This window comes from Rhinopithecus bieti, unplaced genomic scaffold, assembly GCF_001698545.2.
Source record: "Rhinopithecus bieti isolate Rb0 unplaced genomic scaffold, ASM169854v2 scaffold_15813, whole genome shotgun sequence".
NCBI classification, from domain to species: domain Eukaryota; kingdom Metazoa; phylum Chordata; class Mammalia; order Primates; family Cercopithecidae; genus Rhinopithecus; species Rhinopithecus bieti.
This window is the reverse complement of record NW_016809040.1, coordinates 1,856,611-1,878,653: the sequence shown is the minus strand read 5'-3', so window position 1 is coordinate 1,878,653 and position 22,043 is coordinate 1,856,611. Positions and strand designations below refer to the sequence as shown.

Here is a 22,043-nt window from a genome sequence, read left to right as displayed (position 1 = left end):
TGAGCACAAAAATTGGTCCCAGTCAGAATAGAGGCAGTAGGCATGAAAACGATCATTCCAAGAAAGGCTAAGCAAACTTCCAGATGCCAATTATGTAGACAGCATCCAAGAGATCAGATCTCATAACTATCTCTTCCTACCTGGATCAGCAGAATGATTTTGGTAGTTGTGTGGGTTAAGGGAAACATTAAATTAGCAATCAGGAGGTTTCATTTCTACTCTTGAACCTACCACTAATTCAAGGCCTCAGTTTATGCATCTGTCACATGAGGAGGTTGGTTTTCATGCTCTCCGAATAATTCCCATCTCTGTCGTTCCCCTGTGACTTCTCCCATTTAGTCCCAACCCTGCTTATGTGAAGTGGGTGACAGTTTTTACCCAGGCTCCCAAGCTAAAGTGAGACTGTGCAAGGTCCTGAATGTGGAGGTTTATTTTGCACCACGTGCTATATCTAATTTCTAGCTTTAGGAACTCTAATCTTGCCACTAGAAATAGACTCTCACAAAACATTTCTGCCAGCAGGCCAATGTCCAAATCATCTGAGGATAATTCACAGGCACACCTGAACAGACTGAGGAGGGGTTGGCTTTCCACAACATAATCCTTCTTGGAGAGAATGCTTGGTGAAGAAGCTGCCTACAGGAAGGTTTTTGGGACGTGGGACATGCCTGCCCTGAAAGAGATGGGAAGGTTTTAGAAATGCAGCCCTGTTGCACAAGTCTCCCCTCCAGTGCCTGCATATTTTTATCAAATTTATTCCCATCCTCAGTGACTAAAATGTGTGAGATTATAGAGGAAACACTTGGTCAGTGATGCTTTCCTAGGACCCATTTCATTTTGTTTTTGGTTTTTTTCCCTAGCTAGCTTATTGTCTTAAAGAGGTGTCACCTACTTCTCTATGTCTAGCGGCTTCCTCTGTTAAATGAGACTGTCTTTCTCAAAGAGTATATCAGTCAGAGTTCTCCAGAGAAGTAGAACCAACAGAGATTATACACCTATTGAACATATATACAATCTCTTATTGGTATTTATAATATGTTATAAATAAATATATATGTATATAAAGAGGTATATTTGTATTGGCTCACAAGATGATGAAGACTGTAAAGTCCCACAGTCTGTCATCTGCAAGCTGGAGATGCAGGAAAGCCAGTGGTGTGGGCTGAAGGCCTGAGAGCTAGAGGCTGGAGGGACAGACTCAAGGCCAAGTCTGAGGACTTGAGACCAGGAATACTGGGGGCAGGAGATGAAAGTCCCAGCTCAAGTAGTCAAGCAGAGTCCAAGTTCAACCTTCCCTCTGCCTCCCTTTTGTTCTATTCTGGCCGTAAATAGATTGGATGATGCCCACCAACATAGAAGAGGGGAGGTGAGCATCTGCTTAACTCAGTTCGCCAATTCAAATGTCAAGTGCCAGTTTTTTTCCAGAGACCCTCACAGACACACCTAGAAATAATGTTCAACCAACTATCAGGGGATCCTATGTCCCCATTAAGTTGACACATAAAATTAACCATCATACAGAGTGAGATATTAATTTTACATTTTAAAATAAGATTTTGTATGCAAAATTCTTTGAAAATGGGATAGTAGAATACTATTTTAAGGTACTTTATTACTGAGATATTAGCTTGCTCTAGAAACCCCTGGAGTAGTTTGGATCAGCGTTTGGTGCTTTTCAGATACGAATGGAGAGATCAGTCAGAGATTTTTGACTTCCAAAGCAACCTGAGCACTTAGGGCTGAACTATTTAAAGCCAGCACCACCGAGGGAACAGCAAAGGTGGAGACAACCTGCAGAGTCCAGCCTTTTCAAAGGAAATAATGAGCTATTCAGCTCCCATTCTGTGGGCTTTAAAAAATGTGGGGGGGAAATGTTAGTTCAGCCACTGCTACTGAAAAATGCTCACTGTTCAACTTGCCTGCTGCAAATTAAGCCGCCAAATAATTCAGAGCTGCTACAGATGCTGGAGTCAAGAGTGTTTCAAAAAGCATCAGCTTCCCCAGCTCCTAATCACATTTTAAAATAAAATTGGAGCTTTCAACCCAGCCTGGGAGCTGTTCTTTATATTCTTCAAGGACTTAGACATCCACCCTGGAGCTACTGGACCTTTGTCCATGTCTGGTTTCGAAACTTCTTCATTTCCTTTGACACTTACAGCCTAGTAGGTGAAAGGTGGTGAGTTTAGCTGGTTTGGATTTTAGTGAGAGTCTCCCCTCTGCACTGAATTGGGAAAAATCTAGTTATCAGATACAGAAATTGGGCTCAATGACCATACTGCAAGCACTTACTGAGAACCACTATGACCCCAGCACTGTATTGTTGTGTTAGTGGAGACACCCAAGAAGGTGCCATGGCTTTCATAGTAAGTAATAAGGAATCTGAGAGTAGGGAGGATTCACTGACGGTCCTGGATGGATTCTTCTGGAGTTCCTTTTGGGAAATTATGGCCTCAGGCCTCTGCTTCTCTGGCTATGCTGACATGTTTTTGTTCACAGTAGAAAATTGTCCCGGTATTATCTATACCCTGTCCTTATGATTTCAGCATCTGGTCTGGACTCTCCATCTCCCATTCCTTCTTTAGCCCATCTGCTTTTATTTCCTAGCAATTTAACCTATTTATTTCCTCTTCTTTGCTTCTCCTGTCCATTCTAGTTTCACCTATGACTTGATTCACTTTGAATTTCTTTCTCACCTTTTGGCCAGGGACTAAGTTTCAACCTCTCCATGCAACTCTATCACATTGCCCACAGGGCAAGGGGCTTCTGTGCTCAGCCATTTATTTGATATTAGTTCCTTCCTGGTAGTCAGGCATATGTTGGTTAGAGTAATCTCTGATAGCAAAAAGCTAAACCTTCACTCATAACCATTTGTTGGTAGAAGTGGAAAGGTAATGACCTTTTGGGAAAGGAATTTGGGATTATATACAGAGTTTTATTAAAATTATCATGACCTTTGGCCTAAGACTTCTACATTTAAGACTGCATCTTAAGGCCGGGCGCGGTGGCTTCCAGAGCCTGTATCCCCAGCACTTTTGGGAGGACCGGAGACGGGCGGATCAACAAGTTCAGAGATCGAGACCCGGACCCTGGCTAATCGGTGAAAAACCCGTTCTCTAAACTAAGAACAACAAAAAATAGCCGGGCTACGAGGCGGGCGCCTGTTAGCCCAGCTACGTGGGAGGCGGAGGCAGGAGAAATGGCCTAAACGCCGGAAGCGGAGCTGCGTGAGCTGAGAAATCCGGCCACCGCAACTCCCACTGGGCGCAGAGCCAGAACTCCTATCAAAAAAAAAAAAAAAAAAAAAAGACTGCATCTTAATACATTGTTTCTTAATAAGTAACTATTTCACTAACACATAATCTAAAATAACACAAGTGTCTAAACATGATTAAACTTTTGAGTATGGTTAAGTAAACTTTTTGAAATATAATGTAACCTTTAAATAGGCACTGCATAAATATTTCTTTAATGAAGGAATAACACTAAAGGTTGTAAAAGAGGTCAGCTGTTCATGCCTGATTTATTCCTTTTCAGTATCCCATTGAGATAGCCATAAAAAGGCAGAAAACAGTCTGAATGACACCAGAAACTAATGAAATCATTCAATGATAGCATTCAAACTAAAGTGAGTTTCATGAAGGAAATATTCTGGGAAGGAGAGTGTCTGAACAAGATTGAAAAATCATTCAGACACATGAAACGAAACAACTACATTACACCTACACTTGGGATGTGGAGCCCAGGCTACAACCAGACAGCCTGATCATTCTTCCTCCTGCTAGAAGAAAACGGATTTTTAAGACACATAAAGACACTACTTCCACTGAAGCTCCTCTCATCAGTAATTATTGTGTTTCCAACTTCTAACTTTCAGCAATATAAAACTACTATAGCTGAAAGAGGAGCTTATGAATTGTAGCAGTGAAATATATTTTTACATAGGTAAGAGCCCCAAAAATATCCCACCCATGTATTCTTCCTGAAAAGGTTATTCTAAGGTACAATCTAACTGACAGATAATGTGAAGCAAGTGTGGGAACTCAAGAAAGATGAAGTTGGAGTAGAAAAGGATTGCAAGTACAATTCTATCAGTTCACATACATAGTTCTGTTGAAATATTTATTTAACTATTGTTTTTAAAAAGTGCGAAAGTAAAAACAGTCTGGAAAGTGATATATAACAAAACTAATATCCAGTTTTATAACTTTATATTATGTTATAAAGACTGTGTAATGGTCAGCAGAAAGAAGTAAAATTGTACTAAATTCCTTATTTCACATTATTATAGGCTAGCTTTTATCAAAACTATTAGAATTATGAGAACAAAGTGATAAAACATGTTTGACAACTCAAGAATATAAAATTGACACAAATTTTAAATAATATAATGAATAAAATTAATAAGGACTTCAATCACTATCAATCAGACTTTAATCTATAAAATTAGTCACTTTAACTTAATCACTAATCACAAATTAGTACCCCTTTCCAAGTGTTCATGCAACATTTACAAAAGTTGGCCATACACTACTTTAAAAAGAATGCCAATAAATTCCAAAGGACTTATACCAAATGTTTTTTCAGCATTTATTTTCTCTTGTCAGCCTTTGTAACCCATATCCAAGTAAAATCACACCCTTTGATGGTCTTCTGAAACTCAAAGGTCATATCTTGCCTCCTTTCTATACCTGCTATGATTCCCAACATTTATGGCTTGAGAAGCTTTGAGTAGGGACACAATTTTGTTAAGAAGAATACATCAGAATATCCACTAAGAATGTAGAAAGTTGTAAAGAAAGTTGCTTCCAACCTAACAAGAAGAAGAAATGGACAATATATAAAATCACAACTTTTCTTGAACCCTTCAGAGAATTGACGTGGCAGGGAAACCAGTTAGTCTGAAGTCTAAAGAAAAACAGGCACCTTTTAGCAGATGCAGGATGCAAGCTCTGGCTTATCTGGGGCAGAAGACAGAGGACTGAAAGAATGTGTTGCGGCCATGGAAACAAATAAGATTTCAGCTAAACGTTTAACAAATGGCTAAAATCAGAGTGTGAGCTAGTGTGAGAGCATACAGCCATAGGTATGAGGGAGTTTCCAACTATTTGAAGTTTCCTTGTTTTAATTTTATTTTTTTGAGATAGAGTCTTGCCCTGTCACCCAGGCTAGAGTTCAGTAGTGCGATCTCGGCTCACTGCAACCTCCCCCTCCCATGTTCAAGCAATTCTGCTGCCTCAGTCTCCCAGGTAATTGGGATTACAGGCATGTGCCACTATGCCCGGCTAATTTTTGTATTTTTAGTAGAGACGGGGTTTCACCATGTTGGTCAGGCTGGTCTGGAACTCCTGACCTCATGATCCGCCCTCCTTAGCCTCCCAAAGTACTGGGATTACGTGAAGTCTCTTTATTAACCTCATGGGGGGTTCATTAGAAAGATTGGGAACAGGGGATCAGATCTCAAAAAAAAAAACTATTGTATTGTAGGCTTGGGGAAGGGGAGCAGCCATTGCTACAGGAAAGAGGAAAGACAGCAGAGCTCTGCCCAGGTCCTTCTCCCCCATGGAAAAACAAGCTTGTGTCACTAGGGGATGGCTGGCAAATACTATCATTCTCAAGTAAAGACCTATTGAGGCTAGGAGAAGAAAACAGAAAAACTGCCTACCCTCAGAGGAAAGACAGAAAACCATCCTGGGCCCAGATCACTGGAGATCTACCACTAGGATGGGAGAGGGATCACTGAGAAGTCCACCCCTGGAAGCCAGGAATGCTGGGCTTGCCCCAAACTGAGGCTGAACAGAGGTTATAGAGAATACCCTTCCAGCCCCCACCACACCCAGGCTATTAAGCATCAAATAAGAACAAGTAATAACAATTTAGTATGTGAAGGGACAAGATCATAGAAAAAGACCCTCTTTGAGGTATAGATTCATAGAGAAAACCTAAAGCTTAAGGCCATACAGGAGTATTGAAAAAAGATCCACCAGCAGCCCAGACCTCACACTAAGTACAAGGAAATGTTAGAGGAATGTGAAGCCAGTGTTATATTGAGGATAACTTTTACCACGAAACTGAAATCTTGACTAGCTCAACACATGATTAAATTGACTCAACTCTGCACACTAAAAGTCTAACAGAAGTGTTGCATTTCCAGACACAAATACCATTGGCCTCAGTCTCAAGTGTTGTGTACTCAGTGTCTGGCTTTTAACCCAGATTTACAACACAAAGAAGAGCAAAACAAAACAAAGCAAAACAATGACAACAAAAACACTGTCAAGAGGCACAGCAATTCAACAGAACCACACACAGAGATATATGATTCATATAATTGAACTATTAGAGAAATAATTTAAAATAATTCTAATTAATATGTTAAAGAAAATAGTGGAAAAGGAGGACAACATGTATAAACAGATGGAAAAATTTCAGCAGCAAGATGAAAATATAACAAGGAATCAAATAAAAACAGTAAAATAATATTAATAAAAATGGTAAGAATAAAGAACGCCTTCTATACTTATCAGTACTTACAAGCAATTTCATTTTTTTCTCCAGCATGTCTATCAGTACTCTAGGCTGGAGAAAAAAAATCAAATAGCTTAATAGGAATTACCTAAACTGAAACATAAAAATAAAAAAAAGAAAAGAAAGTGTGTGAGAGACAGAACGTTTAGGAGCTGTGAGAAAGTATCAAATTGCCTGATATGCATGCAATTGGGCTCCCAGAAACAAAGGAGAGAGACCACTGAAAATAGAAGAAAATTTAAAAGACAATGGCTCGTAATTTTTCAAAATTAATGACATACATCATACCACAGATTCAAGTTCAGAGAATACTAACATTATCAAAAACAAACAAAAAGCCTAAATGTATTATAGTCAAACTGCTGAAAACTAAAGAGAAAATCTGGAAGGCAGCCAGAGGGGAAAAAAAGGCATATAACATACAGGGGACAAACATAAGAACACATTAGATTTTTTTCAACAGAAATTACACAAGTCAAGTGATATCTTTAAAATGCTCAGAAAAAAAAAAAGAAAATTGTCAACACAGGACTTTATAAAGGTGAAAACGTCTTTCAAAATGAAAGTAAAATAAGAATTGTTCAGGTAAACAAAAACTGAAAAATAAATTACCAACTAAAATGTACAATAAGAAATGTTAAATGAATTTCTTTAGGCAGAAGGAATATCATACCAGACAAAAAATTAAATCTACACAAAGGAATGAATAATGCTAGAAATTATAAAAGTGAAGAATTATACACTGAGAGATATTAAGTTTATTACATGTCACTTTTACCTCAATTTTTAAAACATGCTTTATTACTGATGACACTAACTTTGATTATTTGGTATTATGGGCAGAATTATGTTCTCACCCCAGAATTCCTATGTGGAGATCCTAAACCCCATTAGCTCAGAATGTGACTGCAGTTGGAGGTAGGGTCTTCAGAAAGGCAATTAGGCTAAAATGAAGTCATCTGGGTGAACCCTAATTCAATAGGACTGGCGTCCTTATGAGAAGAGCAAATTAGGACACAGACAACAGAGAAAAAAACATGTGAAGGGACAGGAAAAAGACAGACAGCTACAAGCCAAGGAGAGTCCTCAGAAGAAACCAACCCTGCTGATACCTTGATCTTGGACTTCTAGCTTCTAGGATTCTTAGAAAAAAAAATTATGTTGTTTAAGTCATCCAGTTTGTGGACTTTCTTATGGTAGTCCTAGCAAACTAATACACATACATGTAAAGGGGTGATTGCCAGGTTTCTCTACACTTATTTTTCCATTTGTAGTTTTAAGTATCATGTGGAGATACTTCAAAGCTATGTAAATACCTGTATCATACCTTTGCCCGTGATCCAAAGCCAGGTCCTGCTACCCAATGGACTCCAGAAATAATAACGTTTGCACATAAATGAAGATCCGACTTCCTACATCAATGTTTCTTGCTTGCAACAGCTTTCCAGCATCAGTGCCCTCCTATTAAACCCAAGTCCTACTCCACCAGAAGACCATGTTCAAGGAAAATTAAGGGTGAATAGGCCTGCACTGCTGCCTGGCTAAGAGAGAGTTCAACCCTTATGAGGGAAAAAGTTAATACTCTGATGGGCCTTTATAACTCCAAACCTCTGTAGAAGTGAATGCATATAACTGATTTCTAATTGTTCCTTTCATTACTGCAAATAGATCTGGTATTCTCTGAAGCACATCTCAATATTTTTCTGCACTTCCAGATTTTGATTCAGATATTTTCATTCTCTTTCAGTTTATCTAGCATAAATCTTATACTGTTATTTGCTATCATTTTAGCCTAACCCACGCCAGAAAACATTTGCTAAATATGACCATTTATTCTAGAGAGAGGTAAGTTTATATAGGTTGTTTGCTATGTGTATCAGTTCTCTTTTCTTCTACCGAGACTAGTATAAGAATGAAGAAGTCTTTTACTTTTTAAGAATTGTGGCTGAGCAACAGAAAGAATGTACTATCAAAGCTGTGAGACTCTGTAATATATGAACAATGCAGGACAATACAGATAAAAAAACATTTCAATCAGAATTGAACCAGGAGTCACATATTTGAGTTCCAGCATTAACTTCATCATTATTAATTGTATAACGTTGGACCAATCACTACACCCCTCTAAGCCTCAGTTTCCAATCCATAAAACAGGAAAAGTAATAGCTCTGTTTGCTTTCCTGAAAAACATGTGATGGGAAGAAAGGTATCTACATCATGCCCAAGGTGATTTCAGAGACCAAAATAATGTCCCAGCAGTTCTTGGAAAACAGTTTAGTGCTATGTTTTTTAAAAATGTAATTTTTATAGGTATATAGTGGTGCATTATGGGGTATGTAACATATTTTGCTACAGGCATACAATGTGTAATAATCACATCAAGGTAAACGAGGTATCCATCACCTCAAGCATTTATCATTTCTTTGTGTTACAAACATTCAAATTATATTCTTTTAGTTATTTTCAAATGCATAATAAATTATTGTTGATTTTAATCACCCTGTTGTGTTATCAAATACTAGATTTGATTCATCCTATCTAACCATATTTTTGTACTCATATACTAGTTCAGTGCTGTTTAAATTATAGAGTTTCTGTGTGAATTGTTGTTGCTGTTTTTGAAATAGAAAGCAGGGTCTCGCTGGTGTATAACCCAGCTTAGGGTCAGGGCACGGATTCAGGCTTTTCTTTGTCTCTTCTAATACCAGAATACAAGAGGAGATGAGAGTCCCAGTATCTAAGAGAGACCCTGCCTTCTTCTATTTCCCTGTTCCTAGCCCACAACCTCTAGCTCACACACCAATGCTACAGGAGGTTTTTCTCCCCCGGGGCACAGTGGACAGTGACTACAGGGGTCCCCTCCCCAACTTCCTGAAGCACTACTCATTCTTGGGTGGGCTATTTTCCTCCCTGACTATTAAGCCTGATATCACAAACAAGCACAATTTGTAATTAATTTAAAGGTTAAAATCTTTAAACCAAGCAACAGGCAGTATTCACAGTATGTGAAGATGCTCAGGATTAAAATGATTTGTGTAACAGTTCCCCTACTCAATTAGCCCTGTTAGGTTGTAGTTACCACCTAATAAAAGTTGAAAGCAAGGGCTTTCCTAACACTGCATTCACTTTCAGCCCAGCAGGAAAAGGCGTCTTTCAACTGGGAAGCTACTGAGTTACAGCGGTTGCTTTGGGTAATGTTATTCTAATACATTCTAACTCAGAGATGTTAGCTATCTTATGCTAAAAAAATGTTATAAGAGGATATTTAAGAAGTCTATAAATCAGTATTCATTGTGGCACTAAAGATGCTAATTTTTAAGGAGGATAATGTATGGCATTTTGCTAGAATTCTATATGACCATTTTACTGCAACAGAGTTGTGGAGGTAAAAAGAGTTGTTGCATTCATTGACTCTAACTCTCATTTATGAAGGGAAATGCACTTGCATATCTTTTACCAGAAGAAATGTAATTGTTATTCATGTTGAGAAAGAGGCTTATTAGTAATTTTATCACAAAGATTCAGATAGAAATAAAGGCATTTGGGTTATTACAAGATATTAATTATGAATGTCAGCCAACTACAGTAGTAGGTTTCTTTATGGTATAAGGTGCAAAATTATCTGCTGATTTGGTGGGTGCTTTGGTCCGAGCTCACATTTTCATCACATGTATAAATACCCATACACTGTTCAGATTATGCCTGTATGTTTCTAAATAACTTACTTGAGGGATCCATAGCCAAGATTCCCTAATTATAAGCTGTTTCATAAAGTTACTTGTTTTTGTTTTCCTTCTAAGTGACAATAGCATTTTAGAGTGACTATTCACATTTTTTCATTCAGCAGGCATTTATTGAGTGATTTATGTTTCTAGGAACTCTGTTTAGATCTGGAAATACATTTGTAAATAACAGAGACACAGTTTTAGCCCTCTTAGAGCAGGAAAGACAGACAAGGAAATTGTAACATGCTGTATTACATAGTATGATATGGCTGTGCAGAGCACTAGGAAGATTCTAGAAGGGGCATCAGACACAGGTTTGGGGTGATCAGAAAACATTTCAAAGGAGGATGTACGTCTAAGCTGAGACATAAAGGGTAGATAATTATTGGTCAGAGAAAGAGAGAGTAGAAAACTGTTCTAGGTGGGTATTAAAATGTGAAGAAGGGTCTGAAGGGCAGAGAGAGCCAAGCAGCAGCTTAAAAACTGAGGTTCAATATGTTGGGAGCATCGCATTTGAGTACAGGAAGAAATGAGACTGATGGAGATAGGCAGGAGTCGGTGTAATAAGAGAGTACATATCCTGTTAGGGGGTCTGTGTTCCATCCCATGAGTTTGAAAGATTTTAGGCAGGGTAGTGAAATGATCAGATTAGCTGCAATGTGGGAAATGGATTGGAATGTGACAAAACTAGAAGTAGTTAGGAGGCTATTGCAATAACCCAGATGCAAGTCGGAAATTTTGTGGCATAAAAGATGATGGCTTTTATTTTCTGCATGAATTAGAAAGAGAATATCTGAGAATGAGATGAAAGGAGAGGTGGTGTTCAAAGATTTGAAAATAGTAGGGAAAAAATTCTAACTAGGGAAACAGAAGGATTGCTGGGCAGTCCTGAGGGTCCCACTGGTGATGCAGAACATAAATTTATAGTGGCATCTGTATCATCGCATGATTTTCTTCATGATACTCAAAAGCACATATGTAATATGTTGCTAGTGAGCAGCTGAAATGATGGATCAAAAGACAGGATGAAGAGATGAACAATGGAATCTAAACTGAATAAGAAGCTAAAAAAATACAAAATGGGGCTAAATGATAGGATGGAAATAGAGAGGTCCAGGACTCAAGACCTGAGATCAGACAACATGGAAGTATTAAGAGGAGGGCCAGCTAAAGGAGTGCATAAGGCATTGATCTATCACAAAGGTTAGCACATCACTGATGACTTAAATATCACTGGGAATACACTAGAGTAAAATTTTAAATTTTAGATTCTTTTCGGGGAGAATCCTAAATGTGATTTAAACCTCTGCAAGTGAGAAGTCTGAAGGGTGAAAGGGATACAATCCATTTCTGCTTATTTCCTGTGTCTCTCCTTTGTCTTTTGGTCTCTTCCTGTCCGAGATGCTAATTACGGTGTATGAACTCTACAGGACCAGTGCTGGTAGAGGGAAAAAAAGATAAGGGAACAAAAAAGTCTTACTGGACTAGTACTATACTAAGATGACATTAGTACTCTCTGAGCTTGGCAGATAGATAGATAGAATGGATGGATGGATGGATGGATGGATGGATGGATGGATGGATGGATAGATAGATAGATAGATAGACACATGGATAGACAGATGGATAGACAGATGGACTGACAGATAGATAGATAGATAGATAGATAGATAGATAGATAGATAGATAGATAGATAGATATTGAGAGAGAGAAAGAGAGAGAGAAAGACATATATCTCTATATATGATACTGATTCCTTCTTCCATGGGATGCTCTGTGGAAATTTCAAATATACTTCCTCCCCATCACAACACTGAGGATCTCCTACCTCCAGTTCTCTTAACATACCTTTATGTATCTCCTCTTGTTAGCCAATTAAGATTCCTTCCCTCCTCATCCATGAATATCCAGAGGTACACATTCAACCTCTTACTGCAGAGATCTCATTGCACCTCCAGGAGTCTCCTGGGAAATATCACCTATTGTTCATGTGGCCATATCTAGTTCATAAGCAAATGCACAATCTGGGTTGGGTGTGATAGCCATGGAGGTGTTCCACTCTGATTTCCCTTAAAAGAAACTGCTGTGACGAGCATAGCTGAGCTGCTGCAACTTTGTGTTCATCAAGGAATTTATCACAGACCACACTCTCCTGGGCTACTCCTGCATAAAGACTGAGCATGGCTGGGTTACTAGAAAACAACCAGTACTACCTGATGCAGGATTTGTCTAATGAACAACCTCAGCTCAAGGGCTCTCCATCAGCCTTGCTGAGACTTTCTCAGAACTAAGCAGCAGCCTCAGGCTCTTCCTACTGAATTCTTCCTTCTCTCTCTCCTTTCACAGGTATTAGACATGGGGGAAGGCTCTTGTTCTCTGTTCCTTTGTCCTTCATAGGTGGTTCTTCCACAAATATCTTGCACATTTGAGCCCATCTTGGCATCTGCTTCTTAGAAGACCTTAATGCCACAGTTACTTCCCAACAGGAATTCTACTTATCCTTTAGAATTCACAGGCCCTACTGAATTCTTTTAGAATTCAATCCATTATGGACCCATTCTCCATACCAAACTCAACAAATAGTCTTCTGTCTTAAGAGCACACAGGATTTATTTTCATTAGTATGGTAAGACATGCAGACATGGAAATGATGAAGGAAGAAGTTTGTTATACTCACAGATCGCCAGACACAGGAGGCACAGTAGGCCATGCAGGGCCACAGGGAAACACTAGGGTCTGTCAGAGGCAGAGGGAACGAAGTGGAGAAGTGTCCAAGACCTTTATTGTGGTTTCTGCAGGAAAGAGCCATTAAGAAGGGTTAAGTAGATTTAGGATTAACTAGTTTAAATGATTTCAGCAGGCTGATGTGGAGAGGTCGTAGTTGTCTGGCTCAGGCATGATTAGGTCAGGGGAGTAGTGCCCCAGAAGATAAGAGTCTGATAAAGAAAACACTTGAGGGCATGAGCTCTAGCTTGGTGGGTTTGCATATGCAAGGCATGGTCCTAATTGAATTGTTTGCTACCTCTAGGAATTAGCTAGCCCTGGGAAAGACAGTCCATCCAGAGTTATCAAGACCACAAGATGTCAAAGATAAAAATGCAAAAATTAAAACTTCATGATTAACACAACTTTGAAGTCCTTCTCACTTGTCTTTAGATGAGGGGTAAGTACTCTCCCACATCTATTCCATTATGTGTATATGAGTGGGGTGATGGTGGGGGAGAGAAGCTCACGGCATTTCAACAAATTCTCTCTCTATAAAAATCCTTTTCAATTTCTTTGGGCCTCTCCAATCTCTTTTATAGACTGAATGTACAGATAATAAAAATATGTTGTTATTTTTTCCATGAAACTGATTCTTGGACAGCTTCTATGCAAATCCCACATATGTGGTCTAGAACTTCTCTTTGCTCTTGAGCCATACTTGACAGAATCCCATTTTTACATCCTATTAACACAGCTTTACTCTTGATTTCCCTACATCAGGAATGCTGTTTTCCACTTCTTTGTCTGAAAATCTTGCCTATTTTCAAAGTTTCAACTAAAATATCATTATATTTCTGAAGATTCCCTCAACTGCTCCAGCCAAATGTAATTCACCTTCCTGCGAGTTCTTGCAGATCTTTACTTCTCATTTTCATCTCTATATCAGCTTCTCTTAGTACTCGTACTGTTTGTATGCTTGATTTTGTTTTGGTTTTGTATTAGGCAATATCATTGCAACACAGTCATGCTTTGAGAACTCAGAGAATATGTTTGTTGAGAAAATCCGGGAATTATTGCCAACCCATGGTTGTCTCCATATGTCTTGGGAAAAATAGCAAAATGATTTTTTGAGTTGGTGGTTAGAATCCAAGACACAAAGATTCAGGCTCTGGTAAAAAGATTGCATTGGCCATTTTGGCTGACAAAAACGGTAAGAGCAAGAATGCAGAGGATTTATATCAACACAAAGAAGAGTCAAAGGTATGTGACCCGTTTGAGAACAAAGATTCTGAAGCAGAGGTACTGCAGCTCCTTAGCATTTGTAAAAGCAAAGACTTGATAGTGAAAATTAATTGTCATAAAATTTTTTAAGGTAAAATGAAAAGAATAGTGGAACACTCATAAAGGCAAAATTGCTATTTTAAATTTATCCTAAACGATATCAAATATTTTGATAAAGATCTAGAAATTCAGATAATATGGTATAGGTGTAATGATGGAAAAAAAAAGTCAATGCAATACAATTAGGAGTTTAGAAAGAGATCTAAGCATATCTGAGACCTTGAAATACGATTAGAGAAGATATATAAAATCAGTTGGGATCGAAATGATGTTGAAACACTTGTCTTTTCATATAAAAAATAAAATCAAATTAGAGTTTCATTTCAACCAAACTCAAAAACAAACTCCAAATGTCTATATGAATTAAATGTGAAAAAATCTTTTAAAGTATTAGAAGACAATGTAAGAATAAATAGCAAAAGCTTGAAATAAGAAAGCATTCTTAACTACAAAATAAAATAGAAATCTTCAAAATGTAAAATTTCTGTGGAACAAAAGATGCCATAAACAAAATTAAGTTATACCACAGCCTAAGAGAAAATATTTACAGCATATATAGCAAGCAAAACATTAATATTCAAAATACCTTTACAAATCAATTTAGAAAAGACAAATGGGAAAATGAATGAAAGATACAAAAGGAAATTCATAGAAGATGAAGCCCAAAGAGAATATAAATATTTTAAAAGTCCCACCTACCTTTAATCAGAATTCAAATACTGACAAGATACTCTTTAACCCCATTAGGTCGGCAAAGATATTCATGTCAGAGGTATCAAGCTTTGGCAGGGAAAAGGAAAAATGATAACTCTCAAACGCTGCTGGTAAAAATATAAATTGGCACAACTGTTTTGAAGTATAGTTTGGAAATATCTAGTAAAATTGTATATTTGTATAACCTATGACCTGGTAATTCTACTTTTAAGTATATACCCCAGATAAATTCTTCCTCATACGCAAAAGAAGCTATCTTCAAAGATAGTCACTGAAACTGTTTGGATGAACAGAGGCAAGATGGTGCACTTCCGGGTTCTTCATCCCCTCCCCACCCCGCCCCAACTTTTCCGCACGCGCGAAAATGCAGCCGGCCACCTGGGAAGGTGCAGCCCAACTAGGCATGCGCCAGGTGATGTCAATCCGAAGAGACCAAGATTTACCTGGTCGCACCTGCCGAACGCCCCCCAACACGCCCGTGCCCCGCCTATCGCCCTCCCACTCCTAGAAAAGCCGCCCCAGAGGAATGCCACTCACGGACTTCCCAGCTTCCCCACTGCGTTCGGGACTGTCGGAACTCCGTCGGAGAGCTCCACGGGCGACCCTGTGGGCCTCATTTGCCGGAGGCCGACAGACCTCTCCCTACCCACCTTCTTCCCCTGAAGCTAGGTGACCAAAATAAACTTGCAGTTTTGCTCCTACGCTTGCCTAGTCGCTGGTTCTTTTGTGCCCATTCTGGTGGTCTTAGAAAAACAAATCAGAAACATTGTTGATTATAGCAGAAACAAAACAAAACAAAAAGTAGAAAACAGAAAATATCCATTAGGCAAAGAAAGGATAAATAAAGTGGTATGGGACATATTATTCAGTAATTAAAAGAGATAAGGTAGATTATACCTATCTATCCATCTATATAAAATGTCACAGATCTGCTCATCATAATATTGAGAGAAAAAGCAAATTTCAATATGATGTTTACTGTATGATATAAATTTTATAAATTAAAAATTCAGTATGATGCTGTATATTTTTTATGAATAGATTCACATGCAGTTAAGGTTAAAAATACGGATTTGATACATACATATCACTATCACATTCACTGTCAAGTTCATGATAGTGTTAACTTCTGTAAAGAAAGGAAGGACATTGGAAGACAAAGGAGAACTGAGAAAACTTTAATTTTAGCAGTGACATATTCTTTTAAAAATAAATTTCTTAATCAAATGTGAAAATATTTTAGGGGTAAGCACATAAGTGTTATTGTATCATATGTAATTTTTTATATTTAACTTTTAAAACAATAACTTTAAAAGCTAGGAAGAAAAGGGAAAGAGGGGAGAAAATTAAAATAGCTTCTAGGGAAAATTACAGAAGAGAGAAGTAGCTTAAGGATTGGAATCTATGCAAGAAAACTAGATGAATATTTAGGCACAAATATCACTAAAATTTTATTGATTATTTCCAAGAGTAGATGGTTATCTGCAGACATATCTAAACTGATTTCCTAAATGCATAGTTTGTGATTCACATATCTGTCACCCACAGCATCTAGCACAATGTTTTACACATAAAAGGTGATATCTGGAAGTATGCTGACTGAATCAAATAAATCACCTTCTCATCAGGTTTCCCAAAAGGTGAAACCATAATTTCCCCAGTCACTTAGAGGATTAGTTGCCCTTTTTGAAAACAGAAAGACAAACAGGAGAACAGCCTGGAATGGTGGACATTTTCCCAGAATGCTTTGAGGAGTCCCCACCTGCATGACAGCTGCTTACACAATGGATCTTGCAGACAAATAAAGAAAATTAGCAAATGGGGAATGGGCCAAACCCTCTTCAATGAAAAGGGAGCAATAAAGATATCCTGTCTAACTCTTCCTACCATAGATCAGCAACAAAATCTTATCTATGAATCACAAATCCTGGGTGGGAAATGCCAATCAACATTAATTTGGTGCTCTGAATGTCCTGGCAGGAGGGACAGGAGGCTATCCTGCTAAATCATATTTAAATTAGCCAAGGTGGGCAGCTGCCTCACAGATAATACTGGTGGAGAACAATGCAAGACAGATGATTTACCAATTAAATGAATCAAGCTTCCCAAACACTGATGGCCTGAGGACTAGGGTGCCATGTGTTTCTGCCAGACACAGATCTGTTTCCATAACCAAATTAGGCTTCAAGTATATAACTCATATGTCTAACCCTCCCTACTTTGTCTCCCACCCCGTACACACATACAAAGTAGACTGCATGTTAATGAACAAAGCTCAGACTTTCTCCATTTCTCCACTTGTCAAAATCTTTCACCTTCGCAACCAACAGTAAATCACACGTTCTGCTTCAACAGGCACTCAGACAAAACCCCTGCCAAATGGCTATCATAGGAAAAAGGCCTTTGTCAGAGCACAGGCATTGTGTTTTTAAAAGGGAAAGATGGCCCACGTGGAAATAGGAAGGCTTGCTCTGGCTATCCTTTTAAAAATGCAACGTGTGGGGTGCAAACTAGAATTCAAAACTGAATTCAAGCACCAGCTTGCAAGGGAGAGCTAAGCCAATGAAAAGTTTAGGGGATTGTGTAATAATAATAACAAATAGCATTTAGGTAGAAAAGTTTGCAGTGTGCTTTATAGTATCTCTTGTTTAGTCTTCAGAAAAGTGTTTACTATTTTTATTATAATCTTTGTTTTGCATATGGAGAATAAGAGAAGTTAAGTAGTTTTCCTAAGATCACATAATTAAGACTTTTTAATAAAAAATTTGGGCCGGGCGCGGTGGCTCACACCTGTAATTCCCGCACTTTGGGAGGCCGAGGCGGGCAGATCATGAGGTCAGGAGATTGAGACCATTGTGGCTAACACTGTGAAACCCCGTCTCTACTAAAAAACAAAAGAAAAAAAATACAAAAAATTAGCCGGGCGTCGGTGGCGGGCACCCTGTAGTTCCAACTGCTCAGGAGGGTTGAGGCAGGAGAATGGCAGTGAACCCGGGAGGCGGAGCTTGAGTGGGCCGAGATCGGCCCACCACAGTTACAGCCCTGGGCGGACAGAGCGGACTCTGTCTCAAAAAAAAAAAAAAAAAAGTTTTGATGTTCTCGTCCTATTATAAACATAGTGTTCTCCAATCTTTTCTAATTCTGTGAGATAGTAATATAAATAGCACGAAACCATGCGAGGATTTGCAACCCATTTATGTTCCTCCACAAAGAAAAAAAAAAAAAAAAAAAAGAATGAGAGAAAGGAGAGAGCAAAAAAAGGAAACAAATTGAACACCAAAAAATACAAACAGGAAAGAATAAAAAAGAAAACAGAGCATTAAAATTTCATTCAGAGATTAAGAGAGATTTGTTCACCTTGATTGTTGCTCAAAAAGGCAGTCACAGGCCAATTCATTTTTTTTTTTTTTTTTTTTAGAGACATAAAAGGCACACAATGAAATCTTAAAAAATGTACTGGATGTTGCAGCATTAACTGATGAGCCAGACAAGGTAAAGACCTCAGACTACCAAATGTTTTGAAAGATGAATAGTGAATGTGAAACTGTGAACCAAAACAGATTTTTAGAATCCTTGAAAAAATAAAGCTAGAGAAAGTCGTTGAGACAATTTATTGCAAATATTTGAGTTTACAACTGAGCAAATGGAGAAAAGAGAAGTGACTCATCAGTCCAACAAGTGGCAGAATCAGAACCAGACCACAATCCTTAGGTCTCCTGTCCCTCCTGGCACCAAAGGCACCTATCATAAGTAACTTGAGTTTCACAGGGGAAGGAAAAGACTACAATGCAGGCACTGCTCCAGACACTTTTTAGGGCACTCCAGGACACCTTGTGTAATTCCTATTTTAAGTAGCTGGAAGATTCTGTAGTATGGGAAAAGTCCGCTGAAGGCAAAAGTAAACATTACCTATTGTGGTTCTGGAAAAGAAAATCACCTCTCATTTATCTACTGGAGCTGTTTGACAAACTTGGTAAATATACGAACATGGAAAGCCAATGGGCATAGTTTTGCAAAAATCCTTGACACTTTTGTCAATTTTCTAGATGTTTTAGAGCTTATTAAGCATAGAATGAACAAGGGAAGACAGCTTGTCTGTAAGCCAGTACCTTGCACTTATACCGTATATATACTCGTATAAGACATATAAAGTACCTTATACAAGAAACAAAAGGTAGATTTTTAAAAATGCTTTTCCTGTATGTTATATCAATAACAGAGAAACCTCCAGGATGTTAATTTGGGAATGTATCTAATATTATTTTTAAGAAATTATTTTGAAAATGGCACACAATGAAGGCAGGTGGAGCTAAACCATTCCATGTAGTAATACACCAAGCTGATGTGAGTAAATTACAGGCTGTGAGACAGAGTAGATATCTAGCCCATGAATTTCCATGTGAGCTTGTACAGGAAATGCATTCAAAGAAAGAAAAATAAATACACATGATACCTACATGATGATGGATTCACTATTAGTTACAATGTGTAACAGGGTTGTTGGGACCTTGCATTCATTCTCTGCAATATTTGCTCCACAGGCTGATATTACGGCCAAAAGACCAGCAATTACTTGGACATGATCAGAAAGGAGGCTGGGAATGTATAGACATTATTATCATTCTGTATACAAAATCATGATGTGGCTGCAGCTGGAATGCTCCATGTAATCTCAATGCATACTGCAAGAAATACTGTGTGACAGGACTGAAGAAATTCCATAGAAAAACATGGAAATAAAGAAAAGGAATTAGCTTGGACTAACCTAAAATAACAATTTGTCCACAAACATGAAGGTGACAGGGATTTAGCAAAAAACATACAATGTGAAAGGGACAAGTAGGTCTCCTCTCGCACATTAATTTTTAAACTTGAATGAGAGCATTTCAAGAAATACAAGCATTAACTCTGCCTCTGCTACTAACTAGCTAATTGACCTTGAGTAGTTTCTTTAAGCTCTCTGGACTTCACTTTCTTCATCTCTCAGCTAAAGGGATTGGAATAGATTAAGTCAAATCAAATGCATCAAGGTTTTATTGAGCAGCTCCTATGAAAATACTGAGAGCTAGCAAACTATATGACACTTGGCCTGTGCCATTAAAAAGCTTACACCCTTGTCATAGGAATAGGATACATTCTAATTGCTGCATTAATACAGGTTAGGATGTATTAAACATCACCCAGAGGTACTACATGCTGACATGAAAACCTGGGGGAGAAGGTTTGCCTAATAAAGTGATTTCTAAACTCCAGAGCCATGAAGTCAACAGACAAGTCTTTGTTTTTATTTGCAATACCAAACTCAGTGACTGCTTCTTAGAAGGAACTTGATAAATAACTGTTGATCATAGAATGTAGCATCTAAAATAAAATTTGAAAGATGAGTAAGATTGTTTTTCTGTCAAAGATGAATTTGAGAAAATCACTTATGTTTGAGGGATTTACATAGAAAAATATTTAGATGCAAGGACATGTAAAGTATTTCTAGAAGGAAGAATGGCATGATTTGCCTGTAGTATAAGGTATTGTGACAGAATTAGAGGCTGGTGCTGAAAGAAAATAGTCTGGGAACACATAAAAGAAGTACTTGAATTCCAAGGGCATACATTTATATCTGAATCCATTTAACGATTCTAACCGAAAGATCAAAATTGATTAATATCTAGTTTTCGAAGATTTTCTGAAGATGGTTTAGAAAGACTGAGACTAAGAGGCTATTTAAATAGCAAAGTTAGTGCTTAGTAATCCCAAAATTAGTGTTGTGGAATTTATTTATTTAATTTATTCATTCATTAATTCACCAGGGATTGAATGAAAGCCTCCTATGTATTAGTCCCTATGCTAAGGGTTGAAGATTCAGATGTGAATGAGGAGTGGTTCTTGACCTTAAGGATCTCAAAATGCACAGATTTGTAGTGAACAAGTTTTATTGTTACCTATGTAACATCTATTCTCCTTTTCATTCTCAACAGTGCCCTGGTTTTGCTTTGGGAGCCACCTTTCTCTTTCAGATGCTGTCTCAGTGGGATGGTCAACCAATGTATCCTACATTTTGAGAACCAGCCAAAGGAAGTAATGATAATGGAAAACAAATAAGGAGAAGTGAGTTGGAGGGAGAAGGAGACTTTAGCATCTTCCTGAAATCGGGAAGAAAGTTTCAAGAATGAAGTAATCCATAAGGTCAAATACTGCAATAAGTTTGAGTAGGATGAAGACTGTAAAGATGGCATCAGTTTGGTAGTTAGGACATTGGTGACCTCCACAGGTGACCTTCAGAAGAATCACCTGGGGAACTTGTTGATTGAATTTGCGAATCTCCACCTTTAGGGATTCTGATTTAGAAGGAGTAGGAGGAAGGCCTTAGGATCTCCATTTATAACAACCATTACTGATTATTTTGATGCAGGTAATATACAGACCACATTTTAAAGAAACACTAGGCAAGTATGATTTTCATTCAAAAGACAAAAAACGTAAAGTTACCTAATTCAGGGACCATTTCAAAGACCAAATCAAATCAATAGCCTGGTTGATCTGATCGACTGTGCAGAAACTAACCATTACCATGGCAAAGTGCGGAGGAACAGTCAATAAAAAGCAATTGATTTATTGTTCATATATAAGATGAATATAGACATGGATTTTGTTTCAAGTGATTTGGATGAAAAATAAAAGCTATCTAAGCTCAAAGGAAATGTATGTTTTTATTTTTTTAAATAACTCGATTTCCATGACTGTTTTAATAAAATGGGCATAAAACATAGAGCATATATTATATCTCAGGTCTTTCTTCTGCCACATCCTTGATCTTACTGCTCCTCCATTAAGAAGAGTTGGAGAAAGAAAGATTGATTAATTCCTTATTTTCATTGTTGCCACATTCCCCTGCATGTCTTGATTGCTGTTGGGACTGGAACTAAGAAAATGACACCAGGACAAATGTTGTTGGGGCATTTCCAACCCATTAGAATTAGTAAATATTTGAAATCTTTCTTGACAGCTGGTTCTCGGGAGATAGCATCTCCCTTCCA

The 22,043-nt window shown here is 38.0% G+C and overlaps 1 long non-coding RNA gene across 1 annotated transcript; it reads left to right on the top strand.

Moving 5' to 3' along the window:
* Window positions 1-12,803: 12,803 nt before the first annotated feature.
* On the top strand, window positions 12,804-21,659 carry LOC108539531 (uncharacterized). Its single transcript, XR_001888413.1, has 4 exons — window positions 12,804-12,877; window positions 13,280-13,414; window positions 18,431-18,504; window positions 20,985-21,659. It is a non-coding gene; the product is annotated as an uncharacterized LOC108539531 (long non-coding RNA).
* Window positions 21,660-22,043: the final 384 nt, after the last annotated feature.